Source organism: Chelonia mydas, chromosome 1 (assembly GCF_015237465.2).
Source record: "Chelonia mydas isolate rCheMyd1 chromosome 1, rCheMyd1.pri.v2, whole genome shotgun sequence".
Lineage (NCBI taxonomy): Eukaryota > Metazoa > Chordata > Testudines > Cheloniidae > Chelonia > Chelonia mydas.
Genome location: NC_057849.1, coordinates 12,589,469 through 12,614,417, shown reverse-complemented (window position 1 = coordinate 12,614,417; position 24,949 = coordinate 12,589,469). Strand labels below are relative to the sequence as shown.

General features: G+C 42.4%; 1 protein-coding gene across 12 annotated transcripts in view; it reads right to left on the bottom strand.

The window, feature by feature from the left end:
* The window catches only part of FAM168A (family with sequence similarity 168 member A), a 365,574-nt gene that overhangs the window by 275,069 nt on the left and 65,556 nt on the right, over window positions 1-24,949 (bottom strand). For 2 of the 12 annotated variants that reach the window (XM_037880557.2, XM_043527542.1), the window contains exon 2: window positions 16,569-16,663. The exons of 9 other annotated variants lie outside the window; for them this stretch is intronic. The gene's annotated coding sequence lies outside the window, so the exon portion shown is untranslated. Of the gene's footprint in view, window positions 1-16,568; window positions 16,664-21,840; window positions 21,926-24,949 lie in introns of all 12 variants that reach the window. One more of the 12 variants, XM_043527545.1, reaches the window with a different exon arrangement.

Here is a 24,949-nt window from a genome sequence, read left to right as displayed (position 1 = left end):
GGCAGCTATGAGGATTTAATACTTGCTGCCTTCCAAGCAAGTTCAGAGGAGCCATTTTGAATTCTGAGGAGAGTCAGAAGATTGTCTGGATGGCAAGACTGGAGACCACTAGCCCCATTCTTTGATATATCAAGAAGGAATAAAAAGAAATGGAAGGAATCCACTCCCCAAAGTGCACAGAGGAGAGGCACAGGACTATGGGAACTAGAGAGAGTGTGAACTTTTAAGACAACTTTTTTTTTGCTCCACTATAATTTTTATTTTTCTAAAAATATCTTTTGCATATCTGACTTCTCCTTGATCACACACTGATTGATCCAGATGACACTGAACTTCCCTGAACCTTTGTTTGTGGTGTACAATAACTCCTCACTTAAAGTCAACCCAGTTAACATTGTTTCGTTGCTGATCAATGCTCCCTTATAACGTTGTTTGGCAGCCGCCTGCTTTGTTCACTGCTTGCGGAAAGAGCAACCCATTGCAGCTAGCTGGTGGGGGCTTGGAACCAGGGTGGACCGGCGGCCCCCCTATCAGCTCCCGCTCCCTTAAGTTCCCTGTGCGGTAGCCACCTAGCAGGCTATCAATGGCCCGGCAGTTCAGCTGTCCCTCCCCCCACTGCCATGTGCTGCTTCTGCCCTCTGCCTTGGAGCTGCTCCCGGGAGCCTCCTGCTGGCTGTGTGGGCCGGGGGAGGGAAGAGGGATGCTGATGTCAGGGTGTCCCCCTCCCCCTCCGCTTCGGTACCCCTTCTCCACAGAGCGGGGGGGAGGAAGACAGGGCAGGGTTCAGGATGGAGGGAGCTTCAGCTGCTGTCTCAACTTGCTGATCTTCTTAAAAACGCAGTGTACTGGGGGAGTGGGGGTCAGCGAACTTAAAGGGGCAATGCACGACTCACTCTCACACACACACGGTGCGTATCTCTGTCTTTCTTTGCCATGCTGTCTCCCCTTCCTCCATTTGTGGTGCCTTGTAGAATGTGAGGCTACATTAACAACAATGTGTTAACCCTTGAGGGCTCAGCCGAGTGCTAGTTCATCATTTAGCAGTAAGGCATTCCCTGGGAAATATCCCACCCTCTTCCATTCTCTGACTTCACCACCTCAACCAAGCTTCACAATCATCATAGCTGTCTACAGTATTAAATTGTTTATTTAAAACTTATATACTCTGTGTGTGTGTGTGTGTGTGTGTGTGTGTGTAGATTTCCTTGGAACCTAACCTAACCCCCCCCCCCCCCCCCCGTTTTACATTAATTCTTATGGGGAAATTGGATTCACTTAACATCATTTTGCTTAAAGTAGCATTTTTCATAAACAACTACAACATAAAGCGAGGAGTTACTGTAATACTCTCTCTCTCACTTACAGACAGACATAAAACAAAAGCTCATTTCCAAGCTAAAATGAATTTACAGTCTCCTCTGAGGCTGGTGCCAGTATATCTTTGGAATCTCAAAGCTGCTGTTAATGAACCATCTTATCCCAACTGTTTCCACTCATATGCACTGGGTGAAATACAACACTGATGTAAACAAGTGCAATTATAAAAGAATTGCACCTTCTCACACCAAGAGTGGAATTCCATCGATCTGAGAAGCAAGAGACCAGAGGCTACTCTACAAAGACAAATCTTCTGAAAAGTTCTGAAAAGATAAGTTCTTATCACACTTGGCCCCCAGAAGTCAGATTTGTTAGGGAAGACCCGAAAGACTTGGGTCTTTCACCCATTTAAGCAGATGTAAGGAATAGCTAAGCTTTCCACAAAAAACTCTTCCAAAAAACAAAGGAGAACGGAAGGATAAACAATTGTCTTAATCAAGAAACAGAAGGAAATTCTGAAGGATCAGAGAAACCTGGGTTTCAAACGCTTCTGTTCAAAACCAAATCTAACATGTAAGGAACCATCCCCCATCTAACAAGCTCTCCAACATAGGCCTAAGGGAAATGTGTTGCAGAGAGCAAGCCATAAGATGCACAAGAACTAAAGAGCAGCTGGCAACTATGTTTAATATCTTGTTTCTCAATGTAGAATTAGATATGAAACAAGGTTCTAAATGACAAATTCTTAGACTATATATTAGGAGGGCCACCAGGCATCTACTCTGCAAATCTTAGTAGATGTTGTTTCATACCTGGCTGTAGAATGAACTCTCCTTTTCAAAGAGACACAGAACTACTCCCAAATTGTTTGCCTTTGTTACCCAAGATTTAATCCATCTAGCAATGGTAGATTTGGAGAGACTCTGAGGCCCTTTATGTGTGGGATGAAAAGGAGGAACAGGGAACCAGCAGTCTTAAATTACTGCATTCTAAAGCAAATAAAAAATTTTAGCGCAGTGGCATCTAGACAGTGTTGATTTCTTTGTCTCTCAAAAGAGGGATTAGGATGGAAATCTGGCAGTACTATTCCTTGTTTAATATGAAAACTAGAAAACACTTTGGGCTAAAGACTTGGCACAATTCCAGTAACTATTTTATTGTGATGGAACTGAAGAGAAGGAGATCTTGTAAGACAGAAGAGTAAGAAAGACTTCTGCCTAGCAGTCACAGCAATTAAGCAAGTGGTCTTGATGAAGAGGAAAATACATTGGAGTGGAACCCAAAGGCTCAAAAAGCAGGAGAGAGTAATTTCAGGACTAGGTCAAGACTCCACGGGGGATTACCTGTCTAATTTGAGGCTTAATGCTATAGCCATCCTTAGAGAATCTGATCAGAGAAATTCTACTAATGCCATGGATGACTCCATAAAGCCTTTATTCCCAAGCACAGGCAAAGCAAACTTTTTTTTTTTTTTCTCAAATTGCTTGGGGTCAGGTCTCAAGTGGTAGAAATGGCACCAACACAGAAAAAAAATACTTTTCTTCCCCACTAAGAGAAAAATACTATGTAGCATACCTACAGCATCCTGTAGGATAGTCTAGGTTTAGCTGATCCTGCCTCAGCCAGCAGGCTGGACTTGATGACTTCTCAATGGCCCTTTCTTCCCTACATTGCTATGATTCTATGGAATATCTAAACTTCAAACAGCAAACTACTCTGCCCTCAGGTTTTGGAAGAAAGGAAGAAGTGAGTTTTATACAAGTTGCCCTCTTGTTAGGGTATTCCTTTTCCCTCAAGACCACTTCCACCATAATCTGAACCCGTCTGTCTAGGCTCCCCTCCCCAATTACTGTAGTATCAGACGACATAATATCCTGGAAATTGAAAAATGGGCTGCTCATATTTGGAATTACAGAAAATATTCGTGTGAATCCACTAAGGGAATCTGCATGTAAGACACGCTACAAGTCTGCTGTAGAAAAGTGGGTCCAGTGAAATCCCTGTTCATATCATGAACCTCAGTGATTCATTTTAATGCACAGCTTCAAAACAAAACTAAATAATCCATTTAAGGTTTCTAGTACTGGGCAAGAAATGTAAAACATTCACACTGTAGGGATAAGCCTCCAGAGGCTGCAGTCACTAAAAGAAGACAAGTTTATGAACATCTGAGCAGGTCTGTCATGCCATTTAGTAGAGGTAAATGGTGCATATACACAGATGGATAAAAGTATAGTGTGTTATATAGGATATCCTAGTAGACAATTTTATATTAATAAAGATTTAAACAAAAGCCTGCTTAATCTTTTGCTTTTGCCTAAAGCTGCGCTAGAAATAGTGATCTATTAGACAACACCTTGTCTGGAAGATGACTACTCCCTCAAGTTTCAGAGTAGCAGCTGTGTTAGTCTGTATTTGCAAAAAGAAAAAGAGTACTTGTGGCACCTTAGAGACTAAAAAATTTATTTGAGCATCAGCTTTCGTGAGCTACAGCTCACCAAGTGAGCTGTAGCTCACGAAAGCTTATGCTCATATAAAGCTGTAGCTCACGAAAGCTGATGCTCAAATAAATTTGTTAGTCTCTAAGGTGCCACAAGTACTCCTACTCCCTCAAGGTATTTTTCCTTTGCAAACAGAATGACAGTAAGGAATGACACAGTACTTAAAGGTAAACTGATTTTTTTTTTTTTTTTTTAACCAGAATCTGAATTCAGGTTCTAAGCATTGTGTTTCTTCTCCTATCTATGATATCTCTAATGTCCATAGCAGATTAGATCATCAAGTTGCATTCCTCACTCCATTTTAAGCATTAATGGTATTATCTGCTGTAGCAAGAGATACAGAACTTTGGGAGCCTAAACTTAGCTCAGTTTTGGTAGATAAGTGAAGGATGAACAAAGTTAATATGATTGTGTTTTTAAATGTGTTTGTAATTTAGCTTTACACATGTTCATTGTTAATATCTCCAAGCAACATAGTTGAAAGGAAATTTCAATTCCCCTTTAGGATTATTATATAGAGATCACTTAATGTTTAGATTAGCTGCAGCTCCAGTCTATATAAAGCCCTCTGCAGCCACATCCCCAAAAATGAATATTCTGATTCCCAGCTATACAAGAAAGAACTGGAGATTGATACACAAGGCAACTGATTTTCTCTGAGGGGCTTGGTACTTCCTACTTTATGTAATTTACCTATTCAAATGTGTTTGCTGTATCTATTCTGGGGTCTAAACTCATTACAAAAGCTATAGAACAGTGTTAATAAAATATTAAAGCAGGGCAAAAACAGGACTAAACCTACAGATCATACAAGACCTCCTACATCATCTTCCCAATACACCTTGCACTCTTCTCTCATTCCTTCATCAGTCTATTTAAATTAACTAAACACAGGGGAAAAAAAGCCTTGGAGATTAGTTTCTCCCCATCTTTGCTAAATGTACTATATGCCTTGCCATACACTCAGGCCTACCTGAGGCTGAGGTGTTTAATGCCTATTTTGCTTCAGTCTTCACTAAAAATGTTAATGGTGACACAATTCATATTCATATTAATAACAAAGAGGAAGGAACACAAGCCAAAATAGGGTAATAATAGGTTAAAGAATATTTAGATAGGTTAAAGGTATTTAAGTCAGTAGGGCCTGATTAAATTCATCATAGGATACTTTAGGAACTAAAGGAAGCAGTCTTGGAACCATTAGCAATTACATTTGAGAACTCATGGAGGACAGGTGAGGTTTTAGCCCAGGAAAGCTTATGCCCAAATAAATTTGTTAGTCACTAATGTGCCACAAGTACTCCTCATTTTTTTTATATCTTGACTTCAGTAAGGGTTTTGAGACAGTCCCATAGGACAGTCTCATAAACTTGGGAAATGTGGTGTAGATGAAATTATAAAGTGGGCGCACAACTGGCTGAAGGACCATACTCAAAGATTTCAGAGTAGCAGCCGTGTTAGTCTGTATCCACAAAAAGAAAAGGCTAATATAATTCTGGGGTGTATTAACAGGAACATGGTATGTAAGACATGGGAGGTAATCGTCCCACTGTACTCAGCACTGGTGAGGCCTCTGCTGGAGTGCTGTATTCAATTCTGGGTGCCACACTTCAAGAAATGTGGACAAATTGGAGAGCGTCCAGAGGAGAGCAGCAAAAATTATAAAAGATTTAGTAAACCTGACCTATGAGAAGAGGTTGAAAAAACAAGGCATGGTTAGTCTTGAGAAAAGAAGATTGAGGGGGTCTCAAATCTGCTAAGGGCGGTTGTAAAGAGGATGGTGATCGATTGTTCTCTGTGTCCACTTAAGGTAGCATAAGAAGTAATGGGCTTAGTCTGCAGCAAGGAAGATTTAGCTAGCTATTAGTAAAAACTTTCTAATTAAGCTCTGGAATAGGCTTCCAAGGGAGGCTGTTGAATACCCATCATTGGAGGTTTTTAAGAACAGGTTGGACAAACACTTGACAGGGATGGTCTAGGTTTACTTGGTTCTACCTTAGTGCAGGGGACTGGACTTGATGACCACTCGATGTCCATTCCAGCCCTATATTACTATGATTCTACAAATTATATTAAAATTTCAGCATTCACTTAAAAAAAAAAACTTTCAATCCCTCTTTGTTGCGGAGATAAGCTTGAAAACATCACCCAAATACATCCTACAGGTTAAAAAACCCCACAGCTAAAATAAGAACCCAATTAATTTTTTTAGAATCTCATTTTTGGGGAGCCTGACTTATCATTTTTGAACTCCTTGGGTTACAAAGGCTAAACTTCTGGACAGAGTGGCATTCTTTTCCTGCCTACTGAAGTCAATCAGTAAGTAGAATATTTTAAGTGACATCCCTTTAACAAAAGATAGGAAAGAATATTCTAACAAAGTTTCATGAAAACAACTGTTGGCAATAAACAAACACTTCTGAGTCTTCTATGCATAGTACGACTTTCCTGAGTTCATCCCTTAGACACATATCTTTACCACATTTAAGTCCATCTTGAAGACCCACTTCTGCCCTGCTGTCTACAGAGAATCTAGATGACATGTATAAAGCAAAGAGAAAAAAAAAGTATGTTTCCTATTGCTTGCGCCCTCTGTCAATACATCTGTGTTTCCTTAGACTGTGAGGCTCTCAGGGCAAAGACCATTCTTTCTTGCCTGTCTTGAAAGCAACTAGCAACACAAAGACACTACCTTAAACTAATAATTGAGAATAATACTAAATGAATACTACTACTACTAAAACAGGCAAAGGGTTAATTTTTAAACTCCTTTAGAAATGCAAGTATTTCAGAAATGACAAATTATAATGGTATCTAACTGAACAGGGTTGGTAGAAGTTTTTCTTATTATAAAAATTTTGCCTTTGCATCATTAAATTTGCCTTCAGCTATTACTAATTTTCTCCTTCGGTACAAAGGCCATTATTTGAAAGAAGGGGGAAAGCCATTAAAAGTTGTTTACATACTGAAAATGAAAGCACAAATAGGAGGGGACAATTATGCTAATGAGCACGAAGATAATAAGCGTGTGCAACTGCAAGCACAAAACCTCCATGTACTTAAAGCAAAAGTGGACAGTGAAGCAACATGTGCAACTGGGGGCATTTATATAGGTGCACATTCGTGCAGCATAAGCCATGTATTTTAATTGCATCAGACACGTCTAAAAACAAGTGCTTCTTTTTGCATGATGGCTCCTAACTGTACTCTTAAAACACACACTGAAAAATCTAGTTTAAGCAAGATTTGGCAGATTTACTACTGATTCTTCTTGTCAACCTCACTGAGAAGCGCAACCTATCAGCCTGCTCTGGGGGACTTGAGGATAGAGAAGAATCTCCTGCAAGTCCTCTTGCCCACTTTATCTCATTATTTCCACTGAGAAATTTGTGCTCCACCAACATTTAGAATTGGGCACCCAAAAACTGCCATTTGGTTGCCTGCTCATGGATTTAATATCAATTTGTTCACCCACTGTCAAAAATTTAAATTATGACTTGCCAAGAAAACTGAATGACAATCATAATTTGCCTTTTACAAAATAACAAAGGTTTATTCCTTTGACCCTAAGCTTTCACTGGACTGGGCTGAATGATATGTTAATCATAACAATTTGAAGTGGTTCTGAATTTTCATTTTTCATGACAGCAAGACAGGAAAACTTGATGAATGGCATCAAGCAAGAACTCTGAGCAGCAGGGATAATGGTGAGAAATTCTAAGCCCCAGTCTTGCTTTATGACTTCATTAAGGAATGTCAGAACTATCAGCCACCCAATCTATTTCTATTTCCAAGTAGATAAATAAATACAATAGAAAATAAGCATCAATTCTTCTGAATAATGAGAATTTTTCTGGTGGCAGTGAGGAGGTGCAAGGCTAAACTTACAGCAAGAAGAGCAAAGGAACCAGGTTGTGTGAAAATAGTATGACCCAACCTATAGAGAATATATGTATAGAAATAAATCTTACAACACATTTACTTTATTACTTTAACTATAGTAGATCATGACCAATGAAAGGAGCCCAAAGCCTTTCAAAATAATATTTATGGAAGAGGACATCAGCTTGGCAGTGAATCAATTAAAAAAAATCTTCAGATTTAGTGAAAGTCTTCTTTTAAACGACAGAAGTTGAAGATCATAGAATCTTAGAAATTTAGGTCTGAAAGGGACATCTTGCACTCAACGCAGGTCCAGCCCCCTGCACTGAGGCAGGACTAAGTAAACCTAGCCTATCCCTGGAAGGTATTTGTCCAACCTGTTATGAAAAATCTCCAATGATGGGGATTCCACAATCTCCCTTGGAAGCCTATTCCAGAACTTAATTAGAAAGCTTTTCCTAATGTCTAACCTAAATCTCTCTTGCTGCAGATTAAATCCATTACTTCTTGTTCTACTTTCAGGGGACATGGAGAACAATTAATCACATTCTTCTTTATAACAACTCTTAACATATTTGAAGACTTATCAGGTTCCCCCTCAGTCTTTTCTCAAGACTAACATGCTCAGTTTTGTTAATCTTTCCTCACAGATGAGGTTTTCTAAACCTTTTATCATTTTTGTACCATCTCACTCATTTTAGGACTCCCTAAAACTATATGTAGCTTAGCGATCCATTGATGCAAAGTATGTGTGGATTTCCTTACGCATGTTTGTGTACCTTTAAAAAGCATTTCTGTATTGGGTTACCACTAACAAGTTAACCTACGCCCCAGCTACTGCACAGCATTACATACTAATAAAAAGGAAATAATCTCAGGAACTGAAATACCACGGTATGGGGACAACTATGGGCAAATGCTGTCTTTTTACTGGCAAGCATTAAAACATGTGAACGCAAATTCAATCCAACTAAGAAGCAACATTTTTCTTTTATAAGCAGATGTGATCATTTATACCAGAGTTGAGTGTTGCAAGAGAGGGAGGGAAATCTTAAATCATATACATATAGGCAACATCCAAACCAGTTCCAACTCTATTCTTTTTTTGAATCAACAAGTTTAATTTATGGAGGTTTATATGGAAAACTAGACTTCAATTTAATTTAATTTTAATTATTTGTTCTTAAACTTTTGTCCAGCACCCAGATAGATAGTACTGAGTGCTACAGAAACTAAGCTATATCGGCTTCTGTTCACAAATCAAATCGCTTAGGAACTCCAAGCATAACATTCAGGAAAAGTACTAAGGCCCATCTGTACTTTCTGGCCTGCAAAAACTTGTAAGAAGGGGGCAGTTGAGGGACTATGGTAATTTAATTGTGGGGCTTGTTATATTTCATGTAACTCATCTTAGGTCTGGGGCCCTGGCTCCGTCAGCCCAATCATTATATTTCATACTAAACTCTCTCTAATTATACAATCAGGCATAAAAAAAAGTCAGAGATACAGGCCCTTTAACAAGCTTAGGCAAAAATCAAAAGCCTACAAAGGGCTAAATCAAAAGCTGTCTCACTCCAACTCAATTCTTTCTGCAGTCAACCAAGACTAATTAATGCTTTTAACATCAGTTTACCCCTTGTGGCACTATAAATCAGAACATACAGACTTTATCGGTTAACAATAGAATTTGTGAGAGTAGTAGCTTATTAACCAAAGTCACAAATTCAAACGTACTTAATAAAAAACAGGTATATTAAGCAGCGTTGTATGTGACCTACAGAATTATCTGCAGGCTATACACAGAGAACATGCATTTATCAATACAAACAAGGCTAACACACCAGGAAGAGGTGGTAAATTACACATCAGCTATAAAGGCCACTACCTCCAACAAGGCTTTTGTATGAGCAGCTATGTAGGATGTGCACCGTGGGAAGGCACCATCAAAAGGTCTGTGCAGCCTTTTGCTCTACAATAGTTCTAGCCACTTAAAGGCTGCAAGTATTGAGAACACTATTGTACTTTTCTAGAAAAATAGGAACTTAGTATTCAAGTGGATCTCCCACTATGCTATATTCCCACTATGCTTCGTATTTTCACAGTATGTTGTTGCATTAGCTTTGAAGAGAGATTTGTGCAGTTCTGATTAGGGTATTGTTTTTTCCTCAGAAAATTTACACTTCCTTTAAAAAAAATATGACTGAAAGCCTACACACAATGGTATTCAGTTCCTAATGCGACAGTCATGTGGGATTCTCGGAGTGTGTATGCCTAATGGACATTAGTGCTCCACTCATTCTGAGACCAGATTTAATCACAAGACTGGCCCCTGAGCTGCCGTGTGCCTAAGAGCAAGCAACTGGTGCTGCTGAACTCACCAACCCTTTAGAGATAAGCAAAGGAAGCAATGGGAACCTCTTCCCACCAATAAGCCATAAGGGTGGGGAAAGAGGAGGAACATTATCGTATCCCACACCCAGAAACCAGGATAGAAAAGAAATACTGCACTGAACAGAGAGCCAAAACACAATCTTGGTGCACACACTCAACAATTCACAGTAATATCTGCATCATCCATCGATAAGCTATTTAGGCATGTGGGATCACACACAGGTGATGAAGTTCTTAGTACTAAGAACTTCTTGTGCCCAATATCTTCCCCACAGTTTATATCTGTAACCTTATTAAAGCAATATTCTTTTTGCCAGTTTCTGACATTTGAGGCTTTTCATTCTTGTCATAGGAAGCCTCATCTTACTAACACTAGCCATTTCACATTTTTTTTTCTTCTTCTAACAACTATTGTATGGCAGTGGTACTCAGCCATAAAGAAATGGAAAGCCACTATGTTAACAAACTGAGTTGCAGTGTGCCATAAAATAATTGTTGTGGGATGTCCAGAGCGATGTTTGCATCCTGCTATTTGATTACGTTGTATTCCTGTAACACAGCATCGTCATGTATTATGGACCAGGAGAGGGCACCTTAGGTTTAATCAGGTCAACTAAGGAAGATATGGTAAGTGGTGAAGGCTAGCTTAGGAATCCACAATCACAGTTTATGTGCTGTATAATTATCCTGTGCATCTCACAGTCACAAGATATTAAGGCAAGAGGCTTAATATCCTTTAAAGGATTAGAAGCAAATAAGAATAGCATTTGCAAGGAAAATAACTAGCATAAAATATTGGGTCAATCTTCACGCATCAGGGTACAAGCTCATCTTCAGCTAAGGTGAAGAAGAAATTTCCCCACGTGGTATCTTATTGCATATCTAGGTGTATCATGGGAATTTCCCTCTACTAAAACATCCAGCATTGGTCACAGACAAAGGACTAATGGTCTTTTCAGGAATAAAGTTCCTATGAAGCAAGAAGTGGCAGACTAGTTATAGGTTCCAAAAGCTTTCAAAACCCGTAAGGTTTTTTGATGCTTGGGGCAAATTGGACAAAATTCAAGAGCTAAATCCTCAAAGGCCTAGAACTGTGCTAAGCAGATTTACTTTCAAGGATACCTTTCCCTTCCATGACCTCTGGAATGCCTGAGAAGATGAAGCAGACAGAGTCTAAGAGGGAATGAGGAGCAGTCATATTCCCCTAGCTTGATCAACATGGCCTCCGCTTTCTTGCCAGAGATGCTTCTTCTGTCATTTAATAGGTCATCAAGCTATTGCTGCAACTCTGGTTGAAGTAAATGCAAGAAAGCAAGCTTGAGGGTTCTGTTCCTAGGACAGCCACAGGTGCCGGAACTACGGGTGCTGGGGGGTGCTGCCACACCCCCTGGCTTAAAGTGCTGTTCATTACATACAGAGTCTACAGTTTGATTCAGTGGCTCTCAGCATACCCACTACACAAATTGTTGTTGTTGTGGTAGAGATTTATCAATTTTCTGGCCTTTACAAGTCAAACTGATAATTCCCCACACAGGACTGGTTAGTCTTGATGCACATGGTGAACTCTCACTTTCTCATTCACCGCTGATACTACTAGGGAGCATGGTTGCAGGTCAGAGAACAGGTACTCGAACCCCTTGGAGGGAACAAAGTACTTGTGCTCTATCCCACTGGTGGTGGGCAGGATTGAGGCAGGGGTCTGCCACAGAGTCTTAATACTGCTCTGAATAGTTTTTATTAGTGGCAGAGCTACCCTGGATGGTCCCTCTGGCGCAAGGATGTCGACCATGGGTCTTTGGGCTTGACCACCTCCTCCACCTGTAACACCACATTATAGGCAATCCTTCATAGAAGGTCCTGGTGGGCCCTGTGGTCAATTGGGAGAGGGTCCAAGGTTGAAGCTCCCGCCAGCGCCTCGCCCAGGGACGAAGATGAGGAGGCCAGAGGTGGTACGGGATCCTCCTGACCCACCGGCTCCCTGCCCTTCTCCTGTTCAGCATCTGGGGCCTCTGTGGCGACCACAGCTGAGGTGGCAGTAGCCTGGCCTTGTAATGGGTCGTGCCTCAGAGTTGCCTCGGCAGCGATCTGGGCCGGCTGTGGGGCTTGCACCAAGGTTGCCTCGGATCCATGAGGCATAGGTCGGTCCTTGACCATCTGGGGTGGTCGGTGTTCCAAGGCCACTGAATGGGAGCCCCTGGAAAGGGACCCCTGGGCCTGATGGTAAGTTCAGAGGGTCCAAAAAGGCCATTACACTGGAGGCTGCCATTGGGGTTGCCATGCCAGTGGCGCCTCCCTCCGTTGCTTGTCGGATCTATGCCTGCTACGACGGGAATAGTGCGAGTCACTGTCCGAGTCCAAAGACACGGATCTTGACTGTGATGACCATGGTGGCACTGCATGGTACTGCACCGGGGACCTGTGCCGAATTGATGATGCGGGGGACCGGAGTCGAGGTGACCGGGCTGGGAACTGTTGCTGGGGGTCCAGTGCCAGTCCTCTCTCAGAGCCGGGATCGGTGACGCTCCCTCATCAGTGCCGGGGAAGGGAAGCGTCATTCTGCTGGTACCGAAGAACAGTGTCTTGTCAATGGCGATCTGGAGTGGTGCCAAGGCGAATGGTGCTGGGCAGGAGAGGATGACCACCGCATCATGGCTGGGTTGCCTCTACATGGCGCCAGTTGCAACGGCGCCGTAGGCTTATCTCTGACCACCGGGGGCTGAGGAGCCGTCATCGCTATTAAATCTCTGGCGGCTTCAAAAGTGTCCGTGGCGGAGGGTAGCTCCAACTCCTCCACCTGGCACTGCCCATCCTGGGAGTCACTGCACTGGACTCGACGGTCCCCCAGTGGGAACCAAGGTCGACGGCGCTGACTCTTGGTGGTTGGACGCCAAGTGCTCCTTCATGGGATGCACCATTACAGCGCCCACGGGTCCTGCTGCTTTCTGCACAGGGGAGCGCCCCCTGTCGGCTTTTCTATGCCACTTGTAAGGCACCAGTGAATGCAAGTGGTGCCAGGTCATCTGTGCATCATGCGGTGCCGGAGAGCACTAGCGCTGAGCGTCTCTTAGACTAGAGTCCTTCCTCGGCACTGCGTCATGTACTGATGTCAAGGCACTCCTTACAGAAGCACTCGGTGCGGGGTCCTGGCAGTCCGCAGCAGACTGGGGATGAAGGGAGGATTGCATGAGCAACTGCTTCAATTGGAAATCTCACTCCTTTTTAGTTCTGGGGCAGAAAGCCCTGCAGATCTTGCACCTATCTGTCTGGTGCGCCTCCCCCAGACACTTCGGACACGAGTCCTGGGGGTCGCTCATTGACATAGGCTTGCTGCAGGTTCCACAGGGTTTAAAGAATTGGGCTCACAGTATACCCCAGAGCCCAACGGGGGGGAGAGGGGTTGGGATTGGGGAAACCCTGCTCCCAAACCTCACTATCTACACTAACAACTAAGACTAACTACAACTAAACTAGGCTAAACTAACTATATGAAAGAACACTAAGGGAAGAACTTGCTAGGCAAGCGATCGCAGTTCCAACAACCGTCACTGGTGGTAAGGAGGACTCAGGAGGGGCTGGGTCGGCAGGGTCATATTGAGCGCCATGAAGGCACTACTCCAGGGGGCTCCACAGCTGACCCAAAGGGAGCAGCTAAGGGAAAACTTTCTGGCAACTGTGCACACGGCACACACACACCTGATTGGAACTGACATGAACAAGCACTCGAAGAAGAATCACTGTTAGTGTTAATGAGAATTAAGCTCATAAATCTCCTGTGCATTTTGAAGTGCAGACCAAAGAGTTTGAGTTTACACAAAGCCTTGTAACCATATGCCAAATTGCATCCACACACATTGCATAAGAATAACAATGTAAAAATTAACTATAAAGGTTTATTAAATCACTGACAAAGATAAGACATTTTTAAATATACATGGATTTTTTTTTGTGACAATTGATATAAAAACAACTATTGGAATATCATTTTGTTTATTTCCTTTCTGAGTAGCCTTGATCCAAAAAAATCCCAATTCACTCTGAGGCTAATGGTTGGAAACAATATTTTAAGGAACTTTCAGATCTCATTCAGGTCAAAAGTACTGCCCAAGAAAAGGCTCAAATCATCAGTCAGTAAGCTATGTTCCTCTCCCTATATAGGGCAACAAACAACTCTAATAACCCACTTAAAAGTGGTAGTTTTTTAAACTGTGATTTCACTTTGTTAACATGTGAAAGTTTTCAAGATTCTTTGGAATACAAAATAACGTCTTAGGGTAACATGACCTACATACAGCCCACTAGGCAATGGAACTCATGCAAGGTTGTAATCCTCAATTATCCAGTTAGTCTACTCAGGAGTAAAGCAACAGTCATTCTTATGCACTGGGCTGAAAAATTCAGAATGGTAAACTAATGGTAGTGTATCTTTATTTCCCAGCAATAATTTAGTCCAAATTCTAGAGGGCCAAGAACTAAGATCATTCATTACAATTGATTTACCAAGAAAGTTTATGCCAAGACAAGGCTGAGGTAATGATCAGAGATGACAAAGTCAAGAGTACAAAGAACGAATAATTTTAGTAAGCACATTTCAATACAACTGCATTTTGTAAAGTTTTTCATAAAACGTATATTCAAAATAGAATTCAAATCTACATTAAGGTTGTATAGTTAAACTGGAAATGCAAACATGAAGATGGCCATAGCATTGTTAATTCTGCTCCATTGCATATACATGCTATTATTGTTTGTATTGTGGTAATACCTAAAGTCTCAGTCAAATCAGGGCCATGTTGCGCAAAGCACTGCACAAACACATAACAAACAGATAGACCCTGTCCTGAAAAGTTTACAACTGAAGTATACGTGACAACAGTTGGGTACTACAAACAGGTGGGAGCACAAGGTAACAATGAGATAATCTTGGTCAGTAAGAAAAGCAGTGGTCTGAGCACACCCACTGCCTAATAATTCTCAGAGTTTCTTGTATGTATCATGGCAGAGGAGCATTTTAAGGAGAGCTTTGAAGGAGGACAATGAGGTGGCTTTGCAGATGTTTATGGGGAGCTACTCCCATGCATGAGAAAAGAAAGAAGAAAGCACAAAAGGTATTTGTCTGAAAATTCACAAATGGGGGGAAAAAAAGGCTTGAATCACTGGCTGCACAGTGGTGGAGGTCAGCATCTTAATATGACCGATGATAGCCATGGCAGGGATTGGCGGCAAAGAGCCTTGGGAGTGAAGGCAAGTAGTCTGTGTTAGATGCAATGGAGAAGTAGGTACCATCAGAGGATGCAAAGAGATTATCGTTGAAGCAATGAGCCACAAATATGATCTTTGCAGTAGCATTTTAAAATGGATATAAGTGAGGCAACATGGGATTTATCAAAGCTGGAGAGGAAGAATTGTAGTAGTTGAGACATGTGAGAAGAAGGGCCTGGAAGAAAGATTTTTGTTTCTTGATAAGGTGATGTGATTCTTGTTAAATGTGGAGATAACTACACTTTTTTTGTTACATGTATACCATAAAATATACACGATTTGGCTCTAGAAACACCATTTACTTTTGCATTTCCTGACATTTTATGATCACTGTGTGACATTTACATTGCATTTGTAATGCCAACAGACCCTGGTCATTGGCAGGCAGGATCGAACCTGGGACCTTTGAAGCTTAGTGCATGAGCTAAAAGCCAACTGGCTCTTAGCTAAGGTTGTAGAGCAGACTCTTTTTATCTCTCTTTAAGACTCTCTTTAAGCAGTCTCAGTGCTACTAGATGGGACAGAACACCACACCCAGGAGGTATGTGGATTACATATTCACATTGTTTTTTTGCATTTAATTTTCCTTTTAAAAAAATTTGCCTGTGCTTAATAATTTAATGTGCTTAATGTATGTGCAAAGTGAAGTGAATGGGGTGCAAGAGTACAGAGTAGCCACCTTTGCTGCTGCTATTGCCAAAACCCACGTCGAGTTGGACAATGCTGGTTTGAGTGGGGAACAGAACACCTGTTTCTGCTGTTCTCTCTCTATATTGGCAGCTAATTTTTTTTTTTTAAGTTAAAGTTAAAGGTCAGAATTCTTAGAATGCAGCAAAAAATGCAGGAGAAGCAAGCAGGCAGAATCCTCTTCCCCTCCCCGCCCCCAAAAGCATGTAATTTTCACCTGTTCCTAAGTAATGGTACATTTGGTTCTGCTGCATAATCTATTGGTGTCTAGAGGCCTTAAGCAGGTCAGGTTTCCCCATCATGCTAGGCACTATAGAAACAACTGGTAAAAGGACAGTCCCTGCACCAGTTTACATTCTACATTATTTGTAAAGCTTTTGTTTAAAAATAAGTTTGTCTTTTTCTATTGTCCAGTTTTAAAATATTACCAATTTGGCAACACTATGGCGGAAGCAGGAAGAAGGATCTAATATAACAGTCTAGTCTACAATGGTGCAATCTGAGGGTGAGGGTAAGCTATTGGTCTGATACCTCTTGTATATGAATTTCGTTGTGCTGAAGATAGTCCAGATAGTAATCTGCCTAATGCTGCAGGGCACTTAGAGTCTTCACAGCATTCCACAATTCTAAAACAGCAGAACAAAAAAGAGAATTACAGATTTCACAGCTGAAGAGAGCTCCTATCAAACAGACAGCATCAATGTTTGCAGCAAAGGGTGGGGAAACAAGTACAGAAGTGCTCTCCATCTGCACCCCCAACAAAGGGAGAAACAGGGAAGTTTAAAAAGTACAGCTTGTAAGGAAGGAGGAGTAGGGAGACATACCAGATGGGATCATTACCATAGCCAACCATCAGGCTGGGAGTGAGATGCCAAGGTTTAGATGATTACAGAAACTTTTTTCACCCATTTGTAAGGGGACTGTTGCCCCCTTACTAACATTCAGTGGGGGTGTTTTAGTTGCTAGCTCCCAGTACTAAAAAGGGGGAAGGGTCGATGGGGAATCAGGACCCCGAGACTGACAGCCCCCAGGAACAATGGGGAGAGGCCAATGCTCCAGGTCAGCCTGAATGACAGGGCGAGCAGGCTAATCAGGGAGTCAGGAGGCCAGGGAGGTACCGTCCTCCATGTGAGCTGGAATTGCCTGGGTCAGACAGAGTAGGGGCCAAGCTAAGGAGAAAGCAGGGGCCCAAGCTAAGCTGGGGAGCAGAGCTGGGCCAGATCCAGAGGGACCAGAAAAGCAGCCCAGAGAGAGCAGACCCTGTCCTGGGAGCAGAGCTGCAGCCCCAAAGCCAGAGGCACAGCCCAGAGAGAGCAGACTTGCCCTGGGAGCAGAGCTGCAGCAACCAGAGCCAGAGGGGCCAGAAAAGCAGCCCACGAAGCAGGTCAGTGCTGCGAGCAGAGCCACAGAAGTAGCCTGCAGACCTGTCCTGGGAGCAGAGCTGCAGCAACCAGAGCCAGAGGGGCCAAAGAAGCAGCCCAGGGAGCTGGAGGCAGAGCAGCAGCAGCAGTGCAGAGACCGAGTGGTGCAGCTGGGGCTGGAGCAGTCTGGAGCTGGGTGCGGTGAGCAGCTGGGGAGAGCGAGGGGGACCCTGGGCAGCAGGCCCAGCACAGGGAGACGCCTCAGCCAAGAGGCTCTGCAGGCCAGGCGTGGATCATAACCCCGACAGGGCGGGGGCAACACTGGGAAGAAGGGTCCTATCACTTAGAGCCTGAGAGCGTGTGGCCACCACCAGAGCGAGTGTCCAACCCACAGCATCCCTACAGCACAGCCAGGGCCTGAGAAGGCAGCCTGGGACTTACAAGGAACAGACTGTGAACTGCCCTGACATTCCAGAGACACTGTTTGTGATGTTCCCTGCCACAGAGCGGGGTGATGTGTTTCCTTTAACCTTTCCCATTTCATAGAATCATAGAATATCAGGGTTGGAAGGGACCTCAGGAGGTCATCTAGTCCAACCCCCTGCTCGAAGCAGGACCAAGTCCCAGTTAAATCATCCCAGCCAGGGCTTTTTCCTTATTCTTTTTAAAATTAATTGTTGATTAAATAACTTGCATTTGTTTTAACTTGTATGTAATGGTCAGTGGATCAGAGAAGTGCCCAGTGCAGAAAGAATACCCCGGAGTGGGGACACCCTAGCCCCTGTCCTAGGTGACCGCAGCAGGGTTGGGGGGGGTCGAGCCCGCCAGGAATCCTGGGCCCAGCCTTGTTGAGGTTACGAGGACTCTGCCAGACAGGAGAGTGGAAGGGGAGTCCTCAAGGGCAGGGAGGCCACTGGGTAAAGGAAGTGGGAGCGAGGACTCAGATCCTTTCGCTAGCCCACTTCACCGGGATAGTGCAGAAGCCAGGAAAGTTCCCCACAAGAGCGGGACTATTCCCCTGCTTACATATTATTAAGCAAATAAACATTATGCATGGGTAGTATGAAATTCTTTAAGGAACTTTTATTATGTATCAAGACGACCTCAAGATATGTCCCCCTTGAAAAATGAGAAGGTTGGTTGGTTTTGCTGTTTGTTTTTCTCCTTAGATATACTGAAGTCTTGATATGAAGGGGTGTAGTGAATTCTCCATCACTTGAAGTCTTTAAATCAAGTTTGTATAGTTTTTGGAAATGATATGCTCTAGCTCACCAAGAAATTATGGGCTTGATGCAGGAATTACAATTTCATTCAGTATGGCCTATGTTATTCAAAGAGGTCAGACTAAATGATAAAATATTCCCTTATGGCCTTAAAAATCTATGACTTCTCTACATTTTGTTGCAGAAGAAGGGCAGCAGATTTCAACTGGTCTTTTAAATCACCAACTTCAATCACGATTTTAATCAGCAAGCAGGAAACCTTGGTTTAAATAATCTATTTTAATTTGTTTTTCATTTGTACTTTTTAAGTTATTCCCCTAAATAAATGCTGATTTTCACTGGTTGGTAACCATTAAAACATATTATAATTAAGTATATCCTGTACACTAAATTTGGTACTTCTTTCTGATAACTGGAAGGATACATAGCATCTATGCACATTTATTTAAGCAGTTCTATAGCCTAACATACATTTAATCAGATTCTTAATTTTTAGAAATATGTTAGAAAATGGTAAATGATGCATTTCTTATTTATCAGTTAATTTTTTTTTTTAACTCATGGTTTGTGTCAATCTACATTGGGATGGAAACTGGAATTCAATTGAAAAGTCACAAAACCAGCTTTTTAAATTTGTTTTTTATAATTAAGTAAATGTGCTGGATATTCCAGAAAATAAAGTATATTTATCAAATGTTTTGCATTTACAAATAATCAATTTATTAAACAAAGGAAGTATTACTTGTAGGTTATGAACTGATCTTATTGTTTCTGGCCACCATGTCCTTTCAAGGTTTTTGAACTAGTAGATCTTATCCACTCGGGCCTCGTTTTTATTCATAGATTGGATGAGGAAAACAAACTTTCCTGCAATTGGTTTCTCAACTTTGAATGAATTAATTATTTAACTGAACTAGCTGAATAAACTGAAATGAAGAAAACAATGTCTCTGCACTTGCAGAAGAGGCTACTGCTGCCAAAAGCTGGTTTGGCACTTCAACAAACTCTGGTTCCAGGTGCTTAGCCAGTGACTTCCATCAGTCAAATGGATTTGACTTTCTTTAAAACTCTGGTAGCAAACATACTATGCTTAAATATTTAAATTAAATTATTTTAACAAGTGATGGTACGTTTAGATCTTAACACAGGTTATCATAATTTCAAATTTAATTTTAAATAGGTATATTTTTAAAAGGAAAATATGTAAATAAAAATCAATTTAAAAAAAAAAAAAGGTTTTTATCCAGCCTGCCAGAGAACCATATGGAAGTCAAGAGAACTAGAACAGGACAGCAGTACTGCAACAAGCTGAAACCTGAGCTACAGCTTTCCCAGCCCTCAAATTGTGGGGGGGAAATAGGTTGCATCTTTCATAGAAAGATTTTCATCCAGCTGCTTGTCAGGAATTCATACTTCAACAGTTTTTAACAAAAAAAATGTTCTAAACTTAACATCCTCTCCTCTCTGTACTGATCAGGTTTCAGTCTCTGGTGATATCATAATTTAAGTTCTACAGAGAAAATCAAGGAAGCAAAGAATTGGAATTTCTAAAAATATAAAATAAAGGCAGGAAAAAAGCTTAGTAAAAATGGAGTTCTTTACGCATCAAAGAAGAGTCAAAGATATTTTTTTTGCTCTGCAGTTCACCTACCTAACCTCACCCACGTTATTGAGGACTGTGAGCATGGTAAATTTGAAATCTTACAACCAAGTTGTTTTTGAATTATTCAAGCACCAAAAGATCCACATTAAACATTTCTCAAAGTCTAACCACTGAGACAACTTTTTCTTTAAAAAAAAAAAAGTCACCTTTAGGATAAGACAAGGCATGATGGAACATAGCTCAAATAAAATTTCTGAGAATTGCTTTAGAGCAGCCAGGCCATCTCAACTTTAACTACAGCATTGCTGCGATTGATGACTAAGGCTGCGAGTCTGTCATGGAGGTCACGTAAGTCACAGATTCCGTGATCTCTGTAACTTCTGCAGCGGCTGGTGCTGGCCCAGGGGCTGCCCGAGCCAGGCAGCCCCTGAGACATCAGCAGTAGTTTGGGTGTGTGGGAGTGGGCTCAGGGCTAGGGGCAGGGGGTTGAGGAGTGTGAGGGGGACGCTTACCTGTGGTGGGGGGACCCCCTACAGTTTCTAGGCAGTGGAGGGGCGGGGGGGGGGTTGTCTCTGCACCGCATGCTGCCAGCACCCTCAGGCCCTGCCCCCGCAGCTCCCATTGGCTGCGGTTCCTGGTCAGTGGGAGCTGCAGCAGCCGGCACTTGTGGCGGGAGCAGTGGAGGAGCTCCTGCCCTGGCCCCTGCCTCCGCTGCCTAGGAGCTGCCAGGACATGGATCCGGGTAGGAAGCCCCTGCCAGCCCCGCCAACCCTTCCTCCCCCAGTACCAGCAGAGGTTCCAGGTCACCTCCCCCAGCATCCCTTAACCGCCCTCCCTGAGCACCCGCAGACCCCCCACCCAAGTTTTAGTCACGGCAGGTATTTTTAGTAAAAGTCATGGACAGGTCACGGGCCGTGAATTTTTGTTTACGGCCCGTGACCTGTCCATGTCTTTTACTAAAATTAGCCATGACTAAAACATAGCCTTACTGAGGACTCATTCAGCCTCCCAGACAGAAGGTGCTTCAATAGCAGCAAGAAGAAAGGGAGTGAAATATGAAACAAAAGGGAAGCCCAGAATGAAGATATAAATCTTAGCTTTTATTAAAGTGCCTGGAGTCACCTCTCACAAACGATATACACACACCATTCGTCCTACACCTTTGGAAGAGAGTCAAACACCAGCACTTTTAGGCCTGGTCCACACTTAAAATCTAGGTTCACATAGCTACAGTACAGCACTCAGCAATGTGAAAAATCCACATTGCTGAGCACCATAGCTCTGCCGACCTAACCTCCAGTGTCACCCCTAGCTAACCTCTAGCTACCATCCACCCAGAGAGGCAGTGTTCCTACAGTGATGGAAAAAAGCCTTCTGTCCGTGCAGGCTTTGTCTACACAACGAGGTTATGCCGGCATTGCTACAGTGTCACAGCTATGCCGCTACAGTTCCCATGCATGGCCTTACTGTAGCTCACATGTTCTAACAGTCTTAACATTATTATGTTGAGACAGTGCATCACACAGACAGTTCTGTAACAGATCAGCCTATAGAAAGTGCACAGCGAAGGTAGATAAAACTAGGAACTACTGTATTTTGCTTTATAATAAGCATACCTGTTCCTTGTAGATCACTCCTATTTATATTAGAGTTTCTCATTTGCAGCTCAGAGTCCTCTACTTCAAAGTCATGAGGAACCCTCTAATACAAACAAATATAATCTTCAGGAGATATATAAACTTATAAGTGACTTCCATCAAAAACAATGGACATGGAAAATTGCATCACATCATGCTTTGCAGTATCACAGCATTACTCCCGCTTCAAGCACATCTTGTACTCAGAGTAGTCTTACCACTTCAAGAACTATAAAAAATAACAGCCTTGTTTTAATTTCATCGCATGAATGCATACAGTCATTTATCAAGATGACTTATGCTGCAGTTTCAGTTCCCTGAACTTCAGGGACAATTACACAACTCTGCAATTAATTATTTTTTGGTGGGGGGAAGAGAAGAGGCATAGCAGAAAAAAGTTTGGGTAGAAGGAAGGGAAAGAACAGAACATCCAGCATGCAGTTCTTTCTCCATCCTCCACAAGACTAGTTTGTTGAAAAGCATTGGGAACACTGGGTGAAGATTCAGCTTTCCAAAGAGCTGTATTAATTGATGCCGCCAAGTGACCCCTTTCCATTCAGCAGTCTTTCTGGTCCTATGTCCACAAAGTACGCATCTCTGAAACTGCTACTTAATTCAGCAAATAAAGCCCAAATGCTAAACTTATTTAAGTCTGAGTTTGAAAACATTTCTTATCTCTTTATTCTTTTGTGCTTTACAAAGTCATCAGCCTTGCTTAATGAATCTCTCACTAAAGCTCCTCACTCCTACTAACCGTTAGCTGGGCTCCATATACTTATGGAGGATTGCAAGAGGATTTTCAAATCTCCTCCCACCTCAATTTACCAACTGGACGGAAGGAATGTCTATCATTGGTTCTGCTTGACAGTCATCCCCTCCATGAAAACAAACCCCCTTTGACAGGGTTGAAGAGTTTCCTCCAAGCCTTATTATTTATATGACTTTAGTGTCTACAGCCTATAGATTATTAGGCGGTTCACTGTTCTACTCATCTCCTGGCTTCCTTGCTGCTTCATAGAAGGTCAAGGCAGAAGGTAAGGGGCACACTGCTACTGTAACCTCTTCCTGCAGCCCTGTTTTTTGGGGTCCTCCTTCCTTTGTCGGAACTCTAATATCTGCTCTTACCCAACAATCATGGCTTTAACTAGCATCACAATGCTGTGGATTCACAAATCAGCCTCTACTAATGAGTTATCTCCCTTCATCCTGCCTTGTATCTCAACAACTCTTTTCAACATCTCTTTATGGATGTCCAGTCATCATCTTAAACGCAACATGGCCAAAACTGAGCTCTTAATTGTCTCCCCACACGCCCTCCCCTCTCCACCAACCATCGTGGACAACACCTCCACCCACCCCGTCACTCAGGCCCACAGCCTAGGAGTCCTCTTTATTTCAGCCCTCCCACTAGACCTGTATATCCAGGCCATTTCTAAATCTTTGCATTTTTTCTTACACCTCTCTAAAATCCAGTCTTTCCTCTATGTCCACACAGAGATAGTAGATAAAGTCTCATTTGAGTTCTCATCATTTCACATCTGAACGTCTGCAACCTCCTCCTTTCCGACCTTGACTACTGTAACCTTCCTCCCCTCAAGTCTATTAAATAGATTGGTGCTGCTAAAATCATTTTGGCTCGTTGCTCTGACCACATCAACCTCCTTTTTGAAACCCTCCACTGGCTCCCTCTTCAGTGCCACATCAAATGTAAACTTCTTGTCTTTACCTTTTAAGGTGCTTCAAAACTTAGCCCTATCCTGCTCAGATGAACTAGTTACCTATCATGTCACTTACCCCATTGCCACTGACCACCAGTTTTTTCTTTAAACATCTCCATGCTTTCTCCCTGATAAAACCTGAACGCTCACTAACTTATTCTCCTTCACACACTTCTGCAAGACTTACCTCTGCCATGATGTCTAGAAAACCCAATTTGCTGCTCATGGCTACACAAGTGACATGTTGTGACTGTCCTTCTTCCCGCTTCCTATTCTCTTCTTCTCTAGTTCTCATCCTATTTTAAAAACTCTGCAGTAAATGTAACTAACAAAACTATGGCAATTCTTCACCATACTCATTTGCTTGTATGTTCTGCCCACATCCTCTCTCTTTTTCTGTTTGAATCTTTAGACAGTAAGCCCATCAAAATCAGGGATAGTCTTCTCTTTGTACAGAGCCCCTCACAGTGGGGCCCAAGTCCTGACTAGGGCCTTTGGGCACTACCACAATATATTTAATAATAACAATAATTATTTTCAATTTTAGAGAAAAAGGGAAAGAACAATTAAATTAAGGCTGACGACACCTGCACTCCCAGAATTATCAATCTGGCTAATTTAAGTAAATAAAACACAGCAGTAAGGAAAAGAGGTAAATAGGGCGAGATTTACAGCTATATCAATAAGGGGTACGATTTGTGACCATGCCAGCAAAAGCCCCCAGCATGGAAGCAGTTTATACCATCAAAACTGCACTTTTGCTGCTATATCTTATTTTGTTTGGGGGAGTGTAGGTGGCTGGAATTTTCTATTCCAGAAATAACACAATTTTGCTGATGTAACCTGTGTTCAGAATCTCCAGCACTACAGGGTTACCACACTGTAACGTCCCACGTGGACACTGCTACGGCACACTAAGTCCCAGAAGGTAGTTTGACTTACTACACTTTACAAATAGTAGCAGCGAAAACACATTCTGGCACTGCTGGGTGTGCTGTGGCAGCGTCCACACGGGATGTTACTGCACAACAAGCTGGTGCACCCTAAATTCAGACCCTAGCTTGCCACACAACAACATCCTGTACAGACAAGCCACAGGAGTGCTCTGCCAGTATAATATGCACAGATAAAGGGTAAGTCTACATTACAACGCTGTCCCATCAGCATAATTACTCCACCTCCATGAGAAGCGGAAGCTATGTCAGTGGTAGAGTGTCTCCCACTGACATAGCACCAGTGTGGGCAGTGCAAAACTTGCATCGCTCAGGGGGAGGCCTAGAAAGCCATTCTGATAGCAGCCAGAAATAAAGGATGGTGGTGCTAGAAACCACTGCCACTTGACAAAGACAGGACTAAGGTGCAGAAGCCAC